Source organism: Rhineura floridana, chromosome 6 (assembly GCF_030035675.1).
Source record: "Rhineura floridana isolate rRhiFlo1 chromosome 6, rRhiFlo1.hap2, whole genome shotgun sequence".
In the NCBI taxonomy this organism is placed as follows: domain Eukaryota; kingdom Metazoa; phylum Chordata; class Lepidosauria; order Squamata; family Rhineuridae; genus Rhineura; species Rhineura floridana.
Window position 1 is genome coordinate 8,392,999 of NC_084485.1, and position 14,760 is coordinate 8,407,758.

General features: G+C 47.1%; 1 protein-coding gene and 1 non-coding gene across 2 annotated transcripts in view; both read right to left on the minus strand.

Annotated features, from left to right (window-relative positions):
* The window catches only part of HELZ2 (helicase with zinc finger 2), an 83,001-nt gene extending 68,992 nt beyond the window's left edge, over positions 1–14,009 (minus strand). The window contains exon 1 of the mRNA XM_061630916.1: positions 13,661–14,009. The gene's annotated coding sequence lies outside the window, so the exon portion shown is untranslated. The remainder of the gene's footprint in view (positions 1–13,660) is intronic.
* Positions 4,971–5,036, minus strand: TRNAA-AGC (transfer RNA alanine (anticodon AGC)). Its single transcript has one exon. It is a non-coding gene; the product is annotated as a tRNA-Ala (tRNA).
* Positions 14,010–14,760: the final 751 nt, after the last annotated feature.

Genomic DNA, 14,760 nt, shown 5'->3' on the forward strand with positions numbered 1-14,760 from the left:
CTTCTTGACAGTAAGGGCAGTTCGGCAATGAAACCGACTGCCTAGGGAGGTGGTAGGATCCCCTTCGCTGGATGTCTTCAAGCAGAGGCTGGACAGCTATCTGCGGGAGATGCTCTAGCTGTGGATTTCCTGCTGTGAGCAGGGGGTTGGACTCGATGGCCTACAAGGCCCCTTCCAACTCTATGATTCTATGATTCTGACTAGCTAGTCTTTGTAATGATTATTTTGTTCTGTTTTTAATGGTTTTTATTTTTTTATATATTTTTATAACTTTTGGGACAATATTGTTGTAAGTATACATACTGCTGGGGCAGACCTCATCCCAGTCTGCGTCTATGTTGGAATTGCTTTTTAAGATGTTTTTAAAGATGTTTTGTTTGCAAGTTTTTAAAGATGTTTTGTTTTAATATATTTTAAAGTATTTTGTTTTAAGATGCTTTAAACTAACTAACTAAATGCTTCTATGCATTTGTAAAAAAAAATGCATCTTCTTTGCCCAGAAGATTTCTTGCACTAGGACAATGATACAAGTCAGGGCCCCTTGCTAGAGCTAGATCCAGGTCTGCTTCTTCAGGTCCTCTCTCCCGCCCTTCTGCCTTTCCACACTATTAAATAGGGCTGATGCCTGATGGTCAGGACTTTCCCCCACAAATGACTGCAGCAAGGAAGAAGATGCACAGCTGCAGAGATGGAAACAAAAGCAGCAGGTGCGGAGGAAATGCAGGGAGTGGCAATAGTGAGCCCTTGGCAGCTGCCCAGTGATGCTGCTGCCTGGTGCCACTGGGCCACCCTCTTCTCATAGGTCCTGTGCAGCGTAGGAGTCCTTCCTCTGCTACAAATGTTACATCAAAAAGACCCCAGCCACAAAAAACTACAGACAGCAAAAACCATTTGGTCAGTATCTGCAACCTTGCAGGAGACATATCTAAAACTATATCACTGGTGTTATCATACACCAGCCCAAATGTCCCATATAGCATCCACATCTAGTCCCAACTGCTGGAGGGGTTGACAACTCCAAGGTACCTACCTTCACCTATGGTGGACTTGTCCACATATTCAGATATTTTGAACAGTGACCCACAGGGAACTACTTAAAATACCGGTGAAACCATTGACATGATTGCAGAACTGTTTTTATTATTGATATATGAAGGGCAAAATAAGGATATTAAATTCAAAGACTTGGTTTCCTGTCTCTTGTTGGTTGCCAGACAAACAGTGGTGCAACAATGGAAGAATCTGGATGGCCTGGGCACCACTGGATGGATGAGGAATGTATGGAATATAGCATTATTAGGAAAACAAAAACACTCATGAACTCCATTGTTTACAAGGAAAAGCCAAGGGAGAATCCTTTTGTGCCACTTGGTGGAAATTTGTTACTTATGCTACCGAACATAGCTTGCATGATCACCTACCAGCTACGATGAAACGTATGTGGCTTTCTTAAATGTGTTTCTATCTAATTATATTCCTGTCCTGTTAATTTGCAACCACAGTTTGGGGTGGTGGTAGTTTTTGTTTCTGATTTGGACCTTGATCTGCTTCAGACTCTGTTAAAACTATGGCAAAGGACTTAATGGTCTTTCGTTTTGATTTGCTTTTTATATCAATAAAAAATGAAGGGAAAAAGAAGACTCCAGCCACAAGACACCTTTACTCAGATCTCTGGGAGGGGCTATGCTGCCTCCCTTGTGCCCCACTGATCTTACCTTTGCAGCATAGGAATGTGCCACCCTCCAACACCACAACATTAACACAGAAGGGGCCCTTGGCTCCTCCTGCTGCAAAACAGCCAAGCCCAGCATTAGTGCATAAGAGCATAAGAAGAGCCTGCTGGATCAGGCCAGTGACCCATCTAGGCCAGCATCCTGTTCTCATAGTGGCCAACCAGTTGCCCATGGAAAGCCCACAAGCAGGGCCTGACTGCAAGAGCACACTTCCCCCATCCTGAAGTTTCCAGCAATTGTTACACAGAAGCATACTGGCTCCAGCTATGTAGGCAGAGCATAGCCATCATGGCTAATAGCCAAAGTTTTTCTCCTTCTCTCATAACACTAGAACTCATGGATGTCCAAGGAAGATGAATGCTGGAAGATTTGGGACAGATAAAGGAAACTACTTCTTCAGACAGCACAGAGTTAAGCTATGGAACTTGCTCCCAGAGGAGGCAGTGATGGCTTTAACAGAGAATTTGACAGATTCATGGAGGATAAGGCTCTTTTCTCTATCTACTTTCTCCATGCCATGCATAGTTTTATAAACTTCTATCATGTGCAACACAAGACCACACTGGTACAAACAAAGCCTTGCACAAAACCGAGGCGAGCAAGTAAATCTGAGAACAATAGCTGTATGGCCCTTGAGGGCATTTGCAGCAGCTTGTATCCATTATGGGGAATCTTTGGTCCGCCAGAAGTTGCTGGACTACAACTCCGATCATCCCTGACCATTGGCTATGCTGGCTGAGGACTGATGGGAAACGGAGTCCAGCAATATCTGCTTTACAACAACCCTGTAAGTTAAACCAGTATTATTAACCTCATATTGAACAGCAGGGGAGCCTACTTTCTGGGTTCATGGCACAAGCGAGGTTTGAAACAGGGACTTCTTGGTTCAAAGCTGACACGCTTTGCCACTCTGCACATTATGTTCCACCTTACTTTTGCCACCAAGACAGAGGACAAATCTACAAAGTCACATCCTGTGCAGGCGTAATGGTGCAATTAAGAGGCACGACTCAGCAGACTAAGGTCCAAGGCCCACAACAGCCACAGAATGCAAACTGGGAATAAAATGCCACCCAGTTTGCAAAGGACAATTGCTACTGTTGCAACAGGACATGCACCCACGGAACTGGATTGTCAGTCACTGTGTTTCCAAAGAAACCTTAACCCCACATGGCCAGCACAGACCCCCCACACACACTCCATCCCACCTCTCCCATCTCCACTGCTTTTATTATGATCAACCCTCCACAATGTCAGGATTTGAAGAAGGCTATCCACAGTCTGAACAGATGGTGGGGAGTTATTTAGATAACCAAATTCTGGACAGGTGCGGCAAGAGAAGGCCACAGTGAAAAAGGCTGCTGTTTATTATTTATTTATTTATTTATTTATTTTGTATCCCACCCTTCCTCCCAGCAGGAGCCCAGGGCTGCAGACAAGGGACCGAAAACACTTTAAAACATCACAAAAACAAATCTTAATACATTAAAACAAAACAGCGTTAGAAACATTTTCAAAACTTTCTTAAAAGGGTTAAAAACATTATTAAAAAAACATATTAAGCAATTCTGACACAGACACAGACTGGGATAGCTCTCAACTTAAAAGGCTTCTTGAAAAAGAAAAGTCTTCAAAAGGCGCCAGAAAGATAGCAGAGATGGCGCCTGCCTAATATTGTTTGTCAAGGGCCTAGCAAGGGCCAGAAGATGGACTAATTTTAAGACATCCACTGAATACCAACAGCTGGGAATGCAAGCGGGGAGAAGGCTACTGAATTCAGTTCCTGCTTGCGGCTTCCCTTTGGGGCATCTGGCCGGCCCCTGCGAGAACAGGATGCTGGACTAGATGGGCCTGTAGCCTGATCCAGCGAGGCTCTTCTTATTTGATAGTCTAACACTGGTAGCTTTATGTCCAAAACTGTACTCATTTTTCCTCCCACCCTTCCTCTCTTCAAGTACTCTCCATATGCCCCAACATCATCACCACCATTAATTAGATTTATATCCCACCCTTCCTCCCCGAGGAGCCCAGAGCACCAAACAAGCAATAAAACATCTTCAAAACAGTCCCAGTACAGATGCAGATAAAGGTCTCTACTTAAAAGGATTGTTCATATCTGTCTGCAGCATCCATCAGGCACAAAGCTTGATCACTGGAGCTTCCCCCTCCTGCTGTTCCAATATTCAAACTGTCGCCAGATCAAGTTGCTTTCCCTTGTTACAATGTTGAAGAGGCCCACCCCTTCCTCCCTATCTCTTCTCCCTCTTCCACTGTAAGCACCTTGAGGAAGAGGTCTCTCTTGTATCTGTACACCATGGGCACACATGTTTATGCTGCAAAGCACTGTTTGGACCAAGAGTAGTGCATAAATAATTACTATTAAGTTGCTTATAATAAAATCCCTACAACACTTTTTACTGTTCCCAGGGTACCTCTCTGCCCACCACAAACAAGAGAACCTCTTTAGTTCTGTAAAGCTTTGTAAACACCTACTGAAGACTTTCCTCTTTCTACAAGCCTTTTAAGTAGAGACCATACCCCAGTCTGCGTCTGTGTTGGAATTGCTTTTTAATATGTTTTTAAAGCTTTTTAAAAAAAGATGTTTTGTTTTATTATGTTTTTAAAGATGTTTTGTTTTAATATATTTCAAAGTATGTTTTTAAGATGTTTTATAGTGTTTTTGTTTGCCACCCTGGGCTCCTACTGGGTAGAAGGGTGGGATGTTGTGGTGGTGGTGGTTGTTTGATTCGCTAGAAAAGACAATAATGCTGGGAAAAACAGCAGGGAGTAGAAAAAGAGGAAGGCCAAGCAAGAGATGGATTGATTCCACAGAGGAAGCCACAGGCCTGAACTTACAAGATCTGAACAGGGTGGCTCATGACAGATGCTATCAGAGGTCGCTGATTCATAGGGTCGCCATAAGTCGTAATCGACTTGAAGGCACATGACGACAACATTATTATTATTATAAGTAGACCAGAGGAAAAACTGGGTTGGGGTGTGGAAGCATAACAATATTTAGGGAACAGGCTTTAACCATGAAATATTGGGGTATAATTCCCCTGCTCTGCCAAAGACACCCTTGGCCATCTATTGGACGTCACGTAAGAAACATAGGAAACATTGGAGGCTGCCTTATACTGAGTCAGACCATTGGTCCATCTAGCTCAGTATTGTCTACACTGACTGGTAGTGGCTCTCCAGGGCTTCAGGCAGGGAGTCCCTCCCAGCCCTACCTGGAGATGCCGGGGATTGAACCTGGGACCTTCTGCATGCTAGGCAGATGCTCTACCACTGAGCTGCAGTCCTTCCCCATGCAATCAATGTTTATATAGATGTCAACCTGTTTAAATGTTAAGGAAGTATTAAGGCTAGACATTTTAAAAGTAACACCAAAATCAGCCTGGAAAGAGTTGTGGATGCACATGAGCAGCTCACTTTAGGTTTTGGGGGTAACATGGACATGTCTTATTGCCATGTGCACTGGAGGTCATGTAACCAGGAGGCCCCGGTTTATGTCCACCATCCTCAGTCCCTGTGCAGGACAGGGAATAACAGGATCATGTGTCTCATCTTCCTTAAGAGGAAAAAGTGGGGATATGCATTTCTGGAGCTTGAAAGTCAGCTCCTATACGCATATTAGCCACATATTGATTACTGGTTGGTGCCCATTGTGACCAGTGGAGCAGAAGGCAGGGAGCCCAACAGTAGGCAGCACCAGAGCCAATGACAGGCAGAGCCAAGTCATTGTCTCCTCCCCCTCCCCGCTGAGTTCTACACGGGTAACGCTGAGAGTAAAGGAGAGGAAGCGTGTACGTGTGAAAAAGTGAGCACAGTTCCACAAAGCAGAACTGTCGCATCACCCTGACAACTCCACCATAATTCTTTGCAAAGTCACAGCGGCCAGCCTGAAATTCTCTTTTCCACAAAAGTGAGGCAACAATCTTACACAAGTGGACAGTTCCCGTAGAGTAATTGTGGGAGCCGCTGTGTGGATGTTTGTTGCCCCAGCCAGCCCCTGGCATCTCATCAGAGCCAACCCAACTGTGGCCCTCCAGCACTCTCTATCGGGCCCTTGGAGCGTTCCCCAGGCCACCCTCCTCCCCCTCAACCACTCTTGACTGGCTGGAATGTGCCCTTCAGCTGCAATATTGCCTCTTGCTTGCCTTGATGGAGAGCGGAGAGATGTGTGTTGTGTACTCCCAATTATTTTTGCATGGCTATAATGTAGCCGATTTTACAAATTTTAGAGTTATACCCATTGTTTCACTCACTTTTGTCTCCAGCTCTGTCCACCACTGGAATGTGGCCCCTAGAAGGTTGCTCACAAGGGAATGAGGCCCTTGAGCTGAAAAAAGTCTCCCTATCCATGGCTTAGACCAGCCTTTCCCAACTAGTGGGCCACCAGATGTTGTTGGACCGCAATTCCCATCTTTCCTGACCGTTGGCAATGCTGGCTGAGGCTGATGGGAGTTGTGGTCCAACAACATCTGGTGGCCCACTAGTTGGGAAAGTCTGGCTTAGACAGTCCCCCATTCCGCCCACAACCAAGGAGCGATGAGGCTAGAGTCTGTTCAAGAGTTACTTGTGTGTGCAAGCGCTTGTGTGCTGAAACAGAAGCAAGGCCCTGCTTCCGGCTCTGCCTGACATCATGCCCCCCAAGCGAGACCCTCTCCCTCCCCAAAGCCTGCACACCAAATGCAAATGTCGGAAAAGGACCCCCAACATATCAGCGACATGAGGTGGAAAATTTCCCAGTGCTTATTTTTTGGTGGAAAATCTTCCATCTCTCAAGTTCATCAGTGGCACTGAATGGACACCAATTGCAAATACAGTATTAGGCAAACTTGGCACTTTCAACATTTCTACCTTTGTTTACAAAATACAAGCAAACTAAAGATGCTAAATTACGTCGCTCACTAGGACATCTGAAAACTGGACATTTTCCGATGCAAATAGCATAGCGATTTGCATAGCAAATTTCTTTCAATTAACACATCCTCACAGCTACAAATGTGAGCAGCTGCTCGCATGCAAAGGAGGCTTTTCAGACATTCCCACAGGACACAACATCGGAGCAAGGCCAGCAGCCATTAGCGCTAGGGGCTACTGGCTGGGGGGGGGCACCCCCATGCTCTCGACCTTGGCAGCAGAGTCTCTGTCGCTTATCAAGAGGGGGCACAGCAGCAGGAACGTTGCCAGTACCCCCACCACCTTGCCTCTCCCAGTAAGCAGCAGTGACTCCACTACCAGGAGGTGAGGTGAGTGGCAGGGCCTCTCCCCACAGCGCTACTGCCAACAACTCACCCCTACTCCTGCTTCCACATTTGGGTGCCTGACATATACATTTTTTTTTATTTATTACATTTATACCCCACATTTCTTTCATCATATACCCCAAGGTGACGTACATATGCTTCTGAAGAGGTCTCCCATCCATGCACCGACCAGACCCAGACCTCCTTAGCTTCAACAACCCGGTGGCCTCTTGTGCCTTCAGGCCATAGCCTGGGGCCAGCACTAATAATGAACGCACAAATAGGGCTTTCGGACTATATATCTGATGGCTAAAAATAAAAATATATTCATATACGAGCGGGGGTGTGCTTTCACAAAAAAGGCCAAGCAATGGGGGGGGGGGTTACTGAAAACTTTTTTTAACCACAATGCGCAAGTCTGCCAGATACCACCAGAGTCTTTGTTGTTGCTACTGCTACAAACCAGCCAGACTCATCCATCTGATGATGGATTTTTATCATGTTATATTTTTCACACTTGCTCATATTTTAATTGTGATTTTATTTGTTGTACACCGCCCTGAGAGCTTTCTGCTATAGGGCGGTCTAGAAATGTAATTAAATAAATAAATATATACTGTATATATGTGAACCAGCCCTTTCATGACCACTATAGGAGGCCAGTCCTCTTGAACAACCAGAAAGAGAAATGACTAACCCTGAAGGGTTGGCTCAGGGGCAGAGCCTCTGCTTTGCATGCAGATCTCAGGTTCAGTCCCCGATGGCTCGGAGAGATCCGTCTGAAACTCTGGAGAGCTGCTGCCAGTCAGTGTAGACAACATTGAGCTAGCTGGACCCAATGGTCTGGCTCTGCTTAAGGCCATTTCCTTCCTATGTTCCACCTTAAAGTTAAAGCAACTCGTAGATTTGGGGAAAGGAGCAAGGTGACTGTTATTGAACAGATTAATTCCCTGTGCTTTGTAGCCATCAGGGAAATCCCGAGATCAATGCAGCGAATACTGAAAATGACATTTCAGTCTCTTCCAGAAAAAATGGCAAGTTTTATGGCAACTTAAAGACTAGCGTATTTATTGTGGCATCAGGGTCCCATGGACTAGAGCCTTCTTTGTCAGAAGAATGAACTGAGGTCCAGGGTGGCTGGAGTTCTAGTCTAGACTTGGGCAGATCCCAATTCAAATTCCCACTCCAGCACAAAGCGCACAGGCAGTATCTATCAGTCTAGCCTACCTCTCAGGACTGTTGTGAGGATAAAATGGGAAAGCGGAGAGGGGGATGACCCATGGCTTTATTTGTTTCTAGAACTTGGATTTTATCTCATTTTGATCTTGTGCACCACTTCGGTGGCTTCATACATTGTGAAATAAATAAAGAAAAATGTACGTTTGCTCCGAACTCCTCAGAGAGTGGGAAAAATGTATTTAAATAAATGTGAAGTCACCTCCTATCAGCCACCAAGCTCACTGGATCACCTACCTCACAGGATTGTTGAGGATAAAATGGAAGCATGTATGCTGCCCTAAAGCTCACGGAGGGAGTGCAGAATGCAAATGGAGAAAATAAAAATATATTCATATACGAGCGGGGGTGTGCTTTCACAAAAAAGGCCAAGCAATGGGAGGGGGGGGTTACTGAAAACTTTTTTTAACCACAATGCGCAAGTCTGCCAGATACCACCAGAGTCTTTGTCGTTGCTACTGCTACAAACCAGCCAGACTCTGCGATGTCACCCTGTTGTTCAGCTGGTGTCAGGTAAACACCAGCCTTCAATCTGAAGGACCGCCCTGAACAGATGAGGCGCTGCTTCCCTGACAACCTTAACCACAAGCCTGGACACAGACAAAGTTCTAGAAGCACGTAGCAAAAACAAGGCAACACAGAGCCTCCAGGGGACCTGAAAAGACTCACACAAAGGCTATGCTCGACCGGCACCAGTTTCATCAGATGCACAAAAGTACTGAGATGCAGAGAAGTCAATAGGGACAGAAGCGCCTTGTGCCCTTGCTGCTTTTCCCAACCTGGTGCCCTCCAGATGTTTTAGAGACTACAACTCCCATTGGCCTCCCTCCCCCCCTGGGCTGATGGGAGTTGTAGTCCAAAACATTTGAAGGGCACCAGGTTAGGAAAGATTGCACAGAGGAGAAAATAACCACCCACAGAGAGACGGATAGATACATGCACACAGACAAAGAGAGGCACACATGTATATTTTCCTTTTTTATTTTGTGAGGTCAAAAGGTCAAGGATGGAACTGATAAGCACTGGGACCGCAAGATGTTTTGCCTGTCTGGTGCGAAGGTTGCGGATATCGCGCGTCGTTTAGATAGTTTGGTAGACAGTGCTGGGAAGGAGTCAGTGGTCGTGGTGCACGTTGGCACCAACGACATAGGGAAATGCAGCCGTGAGGTCCTGGAAGCAAAATTTAGGTTGCTAGGTAGGATGCTGAAAGCCAGGACCTCCAAGGTGGCTTTCTCTGAAATGCTACCGGTTCCACGCGCAGGACCAGCCAGACAGGCCCAGCTTCGCAGTCTCAATGCGTGGATGAGATGATGGTGTCAGGTGGAAGGGTTTGGATTTGTTAGGCACTGGGGAACATTTTGGGACAAGCCGGGCCTGTACAAAAGGGACGGGCTCCACTTGAACCAGAATGGAACCAGACTGCTGGGACTTAAAATTAAAAAGGTAGCAGAGCAGCTTTTAAACTGACTGAGGGGGGAAACCCGACAGGAGCTGAGAAAGGTCCGGTTCGGAATAAACCTCCCCCCTGGGATAAAAACCAAAGAAATGATGAAATTTTAAAAGGGGTAGGCCTAGAAGTAGGCATTGTGAGAGCAGGGGCACAGGATATAAATTCAGAAGAACAAAATTACCACAGGCCTAACCACAAGTGCCAAAGACACTTGAAGAGAGACACTGCTTACAAGTGCCTGTACGCTAATGCTAGGAGCCTCCGAACCAAGATGGGAGAACTGGAGTGCTTGGTCTCAGAGAAGAGCATTGATAGAGTGAGCATAACCGAGACCGGGTGGAATGGAGAAAACCAGTGGGATACGGTTATCCCTGGATATAAACTATATCGGAAGGACAGGGAAGGACGTATTGGTGGCGGAGTCGCTCTATACGTGAAAGAAGGCATTGAATCCAGCAAGCTCGAAACCCCAAATGAGGCAGACTCCTCCACAGAATCGTTGTGGGTGGTGATACCGTGCCCCAGGAGGGACTTAATACTGGGAACGATCTATTGTCCCCCTGATCAAAATGCTCAGGGAGACCTTGAGATGAGATATGAAATTGAGGAAGCATCCAAACTAGGAAATATGGTAGTAATGGGTGACTTCAACTACCTGGACATAGACTGGCTGCATATGTGTTCCAGTCATGACAAAGAAGCAAAGTTTCTAGATATTCTAAATGACTATTCCCTAGATCAGTTGGTCATGGAACCGACCAGAGGGACGGCAACCCTGGACTTAATCCTCAGTGGGGACCGGGACCTGGTGCGAGATGTAAGTGTTGTTGAACCAATTGGGAGCAGTGACCACAGTGCTATTAAATTAAACATACATGTAACTGGCCAATTGCCACGAAAATCCAACACGGTCACATTTGACTTCAAAAGAGGAAACTTCACAAAAATGAGGGAATTGGTAAAAAGAAAGCTGAAAAACAAAGTCCAGAGGGTCACATCACTCGAAAATGCTTGGAAGTTGTTTAAAAACACTCTATTAGAAGCTCAACTGGAGTGCATACCGCAGATCAGAAAAGGTACCGCCAGGGCCAAGAAGATGCCAGCATGGTTAACGAGCAAAGTCAAGGAAGCTCTTAGAGGCAAAAAGTCTTCCTTCAGAAAATGGAAGTCTTGTCCAAATGAAGAAAATAAAAAAGAACACAAACTCTGGCAAAAGAAATGCAAGAAGACAATAAGGGATGCTAAAAAAGAATTTGAGGAGCACATTGCTAAGAACATAAAAACCGACAACAAAAAATTCTATCAATACATTCAAAGCAGGAGACCATCTAGGGAGACAATTGGACCCTTGGATGATAAGGGAGTCAAAGGTGTACTAAAGAACGATAAGGAGATTGCAGAGAAGCTAAATGAATTCTTTGCATCTGTCTTCACAGTGGAAGATATAGGGCAGATCCCTGAACCTGAACTAACATTTGCAGGAAGGGATTCTGAGGAACTGAGACAAATAGTGGTAACGAGAGAGGAAGTTCTAAGCTTAATGGACAATATAAAAACTGACAAATCACCGGGCCCGGATGGCATCCACCCGTGAGTTCTCAAAGAACTCAAAGGTGAAATTGCTGATCTGCTAACTAAAATATGTAACTTGTCCCTCGGGTCCTCCTCCGTGCCTGAAGACTGGAAAGTGGCAAATGTAACGCCAATCTTCAAAAAGGGATCCAGAGGGGATCCCGGAAATTACAGGCCGGTTAGCTTAACTTCTGTCCCTGGAAAACTGGTAGAAAGTATTATTAAAGCTAGATTAACTAAGCACATAGAAGAACAAGCCTTGCTGAAGCAGAGCCAGCATGGCTTCTGCAAGGGAAAGTCCTGTCTCAGTAACCTATTAGAATTCTTTGAGAGTGTCAACAAGCATATAGATAGAGGTGATCCAGTGGACATAGTGTACTTAGACTTTCAAAAAGCGTTTGACAAGGTACCTCACCAAAGGCTTCTGAGGAAGCTTAGCAGTCATGGAATAAGAGGAGAGGTCCTCTTGTGGATAAGGAATTGGTTAAGAAGCAGAAAGCAGAGAGTAGGAATAAACGGACAGTTCTCCCAATGGAGGGCTGTAGAAAGTGGAGTCCCTCAAGGATCGGTATTGGGACCTGTACTTTTCAACTTGTTCATTAATGACCTAGAATTAGGAGTGAGCAGTGAAGTGGCCAAGTTTGCTGACGACACTAAATTGTTCAGGATTGTTAAAACAAAAAGGGATTGCGAAGAGCTCCAAAAAGATCTCTCCAAACTGAGTGAATGGGCGGAAAAATGGCAAATGCAATTCAATATAAACAAGTGTAAAATTATGCATATTGGAGCAAAAAATCTGAATTTCACATATACGCTCATGGGGTCTGAACTGGCGGTGACCGACCAGGAGAGAGACCTCGGGTTGTGGTGGACAGCACGATGAAAATGTCAACCCAGTGTGCGGCAGCTGTGAAAAAGGCAAATTCCATGCTAGCGATAATTAGGAAAGGTATTGAAAATAAAACAGCCGATATCATAATGCCGTTGTATAAATCTATGGTGCGGTCGCATTTGGAATACTGTGTACAGTTCTGGTCGCCTCATCTCAGAAAGGATATTATAGAGTTGGAAAAGGTTCAGAAGAGGGCAACCAGAATGATCAAGGGGATGGAGCGACTCCCTTACGAGGAAAGGTTGCAGCATTTGGGGCTTTTTAGTTTAGAGAAAAGGCGGGTCAGAGGAGACATGATAGAAGAGTATAAAATTATGCATGGCATTGAGAAAGTGGATAGAGAAAAGTTCTTCTCCCTCTCTCATAATACTAGAACTCGTGGACATTCAAAGAAGCTGAATGTTGGAAGATTCAGGACAGACAAAAGGAAGTACTTCTTTACTCAGCGCATAGTTAAACTATGGAATTTGCTCCCACAAGATGCAGTAATGGCCACCAGCTTGGATGGCTTTAAAAGAAGATTAGACAAATTCATGGAGGACAGGGCTATCAATGGCTACTAGCCATGATGGCTGTGCTCTGCCACCCTAGTCAGAGGCAGCATGCTTCTGAAAACCAGTTGCCGGAAGCCTCAGGAGGGGAGAGTGTTCTTGCACTCGGGTCCTGCTTGCGGGCTTCCCCCAGGCACCTGGTAGGCCACTGTGAGAACAGGATGCTGGACTGGATGGGCCACTGGCCTGATCCAGCAGGCTCTTCTTATGTTCTTATGTTCTTATGGGACACACTTATGGATCAGCCAAGAGGGAGATTAGAGGCTGCCTCCCCAGTTTGCTAGCTGATCTCGTCTCTCACGCCAGAAATACACTTTGAGGCTCTTAGCTCTCCTCGCTTCCCCTCCCCGCCCTCCCCCCGAAAGTTTTGCCCCTGAAATCCACCCCCTCTTTTCTCGGGGCCATCTTAGCCTTTTAGATTTAGGGAGTCAAAACCCACTGCTTAGAATCCAGCTCGCAACGCTCTCCTTTTCATTCCTTTGTTTCTTTTTTGTTTTGTTTTGCAGGGCTGGGCGGGGAAGGGGAGGCACCGCGGATCCCAGTTCTGGGGAGGAGGGAAAGGCGAGCGCCTCCTGGGGTCAGCCTGGAACCAGCATCGCGCTCCGTTCCCACGTGGATGTCGCCGCTCGCCCACAATCGGGTCAGCGGCAAGCTTGTCCCAGGCGGGGCTCGCCACGTGGGGCGTCCGGGGAGGAGACGCGGCGGGACAAGAGGAAGAAAAGCACACACACCCCGGGGGACCCGTCGGCAAAACTGGCTCCGAGAACCATCATCACCATCATCACCGGAATTGGGATTTGCCCCCAACACGGCTGCGACGTCGGTTTCAGACGACTCGCAATGCCGGGTCCCACGAGGGATCTGGGCTTCAACCGAGGGAGTCGGTTGAGATGGGGCAAGGCGGGACCCGGCGCAGGGATGGGAATGTCCGCCAAAGCCAGCCTAGGCGCCCGCTCCTCCCAACTTACCGTGCGGACGCGTCTCCTGGGATGCGCGTCAAGATGCCCGCCGGCGCGTCTCTCGGCAGCCCGCCCGAAATGAAGCTGGAGGAATGGGACGGGACGGAGCGAGCCGGCGCGGTCTTTTAAGACCGGCCACGGATTCGTTTTCGGGGCCTCGCCGGGGACAAACCTATGGCAGCGCTGCTCGGAAATTACATCAGGCGGTACTCCGGCCCTGGGGCGGAGCAGGGAGGCCCGCCGCGCCCGCCCAGCTCCCTGCCGGCAAAGCTGTCGCCGCTGGATCCCGCTTCCTGCCCGCCTGGCCTTGCTGGAGTCTCCCCGGGGGGCGAGTTAAGCCTGAGCAAGCGTTGCGATTGTGCACCGCGGGGGGAGGTGATTTCCTCTCTCTGCCCCCGCCCCCCCCCAAGCCTCGCGCCCTCCCCCCGGGCAGGGCACAGACAACTCATTCTTCCTTGCCTACTTTGGCACGTGACCCTCTCCCGCCTCCACCCCGATCTCTCCTATTTTGCTCTTCCCTTTTTTTATCCCATAGGAATCGCGTGGACCCGTCTAGCTCGGTGTTGCTTACACTGGCTGGCAGCGACTCTCCAGGGTTTCAGACAGCGCCAAGGAACGTTTCCAGCGCTACCTGGAGATGCCGCCGGAGATTGAACCTGGGACCTCTGCACGTATAGCAGGGGCTCCCTCGTTGAGCTAGGGCCCTGCCCTATTAAATGTGATCAGCAGAGGCCTTGCTGAGCTACGGGGAGTACTTAGCATCGCAATCATTACAATATCACAGCTTACAACATTACTCTCTCCCTCAAAATACCCGTGAATATATTATTCATTTTGACATTTAATGTTCCAGCAACTGACCAGTACATTTCCCTAATGTAACAACGTTATGTTCCTTCAATGTTCAATGTTCCTTCTCTGTAATTCCTGCAGTTTGTTGACAAAACTATTGTCCAAATTCTAGAGACAGGGCAGCAGACAGTTCAAGAAGAGTACTCTGGGGGCTGGCATAGTTGACCTCCAAGATCCCTTCCAACTCTACGATCCTAAGAATGCAGGTTCTAACCACAGCAAACTTGTAATAGGTTCCAAGTCTTCCTCCAGAGCTA